General features: G+C 32.5%; 1 non-coding gene across 1 annotated transcript; it reads left to right on the forward strand.

The window, feature by feature from the left end:
* Positions 1 to 1,675: 1,675 nt before the first annotated feature.
* Positions 1,676 to 1,779, forward strand: LOC124245217 (U6 spliceosomal RNA). Its single transcript, XR_006890222.1, has one exon. It is a non-coding gene; the product is annotated as a U6 spliceosomal RNA (small nuclear RNA).
* The last annotated feature ends 458 nt before the right edge of the window (positions 1,780 to 2,237 follow it).

Consider the following 2,237-nt stretch of genomic DNA (forward strand, 5'->3'; position numbering starts at 1 on the left):
AGTACATATGTAATGACTAAGATAGAGCATATTGTAGACCATTAAAGAAGTTGCAACAAATTGTGAAAGTTTAATATCTTACTTATTTCACTTGTGGATTAAAATCTAAATCAATAGCAATAAGCAATCTATAATATCCTTAAATATTTGTCCAGAATATATATATATACAGATATATTTCAGATATATAAGCATATCTGAAAAAGACCTATATCTAGAATATATAAAGAATTCATATCAATAATAAAATGACATATAACCCAATAAAAATAGATAAAAGCCTGGACCAAGTATAGGTAAATTTAGGCCCACAGGCCAAATATGGTGTGCAGCCTGTTTTTGTATGACTCACAAACTAAGAATGATTTTTACATTCTTGAAAAGATATTCAACATATTCATCTTCAGATACATGAATTTTTAAAACTACAATCAGATAACATTATGCTGCAACCGAATGGCTAAAATTTAAATATTAAACAAGACTGACAACACTAAGTCGTGTTAAGAATGTGGAACAACTGAAACTCTTATGTATTGCTTGTGGTAGTGTAAAATGGTACTTTGGAAAACTTTTTTGTCACTTTCTTATAAAGTTTAACATATACTTACTGAATGAGCTAGCAATTCCACTCCTATTTGTTTACTGAAGAAATATAAAAATATATGCTCACATAAAGACATACAAAAATATAGCATTTTTATGTCTAACAGCTAAAAATGGAGAGGACTCAGTACTCAGACTAGAACTCAAATGTCAATAGGAAAATGACTATTTTATATGTATATATATATGTATATGCACATGCATGTACACATACATATATGTGGGTCTACTTTAAAATCATAATACAGGAAAATAATAATTAAGATACTAATAACAGGGATAGAAAAAGTTTTTAAAAGTAATTTGCCATGAATCAGGAAACCTATTCTATATTTTTAAGTATGGTTTGCATAGTAATAAAAAACGTAACAGGTGAAATTAATATACCACATTCTCATTTCAGAAGATTCTACAAAGGACATTTGATATTAAATTCACTTATTCCTAATTTTCTGTGATGGAAAGTATTTAAAACTTACTTTCAACCTTTTATTTAATAGTAGACCTTGAGTATAGGTTTATTACCTGTGGCCCATGGTCGTACATCACGGCATCTGTGAATTGGCTGTTAAAAAATAAAAGGAGGAGGGGCTGGCCCCGTGGCTAAGTGGTTGGGTTTGCGCGCTCTGCTGCAGGCGGCCCAGTGTTTCGTTGGTTCGGATCCTGGGCGCGGACATGGCACTGCTCATCGAACCACACTGGGGCAGTGTCCCGCATGCCGCAGCTAGAAGGACCCACAGCGAAGAATATACGGCTATGTACTGGGGGGCTTTGGGGAGAAAAAGGGAAAAAAATAAAATCTTTAAAAAAATAAAAATAAAAAAATAAAATAAAATAAAAGGAGGAGAGGGAATCTTCTTCTTTAAATACACTTCTTGGTACTTAGAAAATTGTCTTTCAAAGTAATTCATGTCACATTATACAAATAAGCCACTACTGTTTCCTTCCAAATAAATATGAGGCAGCATGAAATTCTATTGTATGTAGCCAGGTAGTGCACAATCATTGTCACTTTGTTTTGATATTTAGAATACTTTGCATTATAAGAATAAAAGAAAACATACCTTGTGCTAGCTTCGGCACCCTTTTACTAAAACTGGAATGATACATAGAAGATTAGCATGGCCCCTGCGCAAAGATGACACACACATTTGTAAAGTGTTCCATATTTTTTTTTAAAAAAAGAAAACATACTTTGTCAATAATTATCAACCTCTGGTACTTGTTTAAAGTGGCCTAAGTTGGAAAATGTCAAAGAAAAAGATAAGACTAAACTTGTACATCTTTAACTTACATTGCTAATCACAAAGGAACCAAAATTTTCGTTACTGCTAATAAGGCAAGTAATATTTGGAAATTCAAAAGAAAGAACAACTTAGCTCTGTCCATGAGAAAGTATGGATGATTTTTATGGAAAAGAAGACTACTAACGAGGCTGAAATGGAACATATTCCATTAAAAGGATCTTGTCCTGGAGTTTCCTGCAACATTGCTTATTCACTAATTGAGCAAAAGAAGTACCTTGTGATTGAAAAGTCATTCCAGGTCCCCTTGAAACAATCTCTCTGGTTTGCTATGTAGAACAGGATGAGTTCTATCAATTTTCTAATAGTGTGTAACAAAGCACCCAA

The sequence above is a fragment of the Equus quagga genome, chromosome 9, assembly GCF_021613505.1.
Source record: "Equus quagga isolate Etosha38 chromosome 9, UCLA_HA_Equagga_1.0, whole genome shotgun sequence".
In the NCBI taxonomy this organism is placed as follows: Eukaryota; Metazoa; Chordata; class Mammalia; order Perissodactyla; family Equidae; genus Equus; species Equus quagga.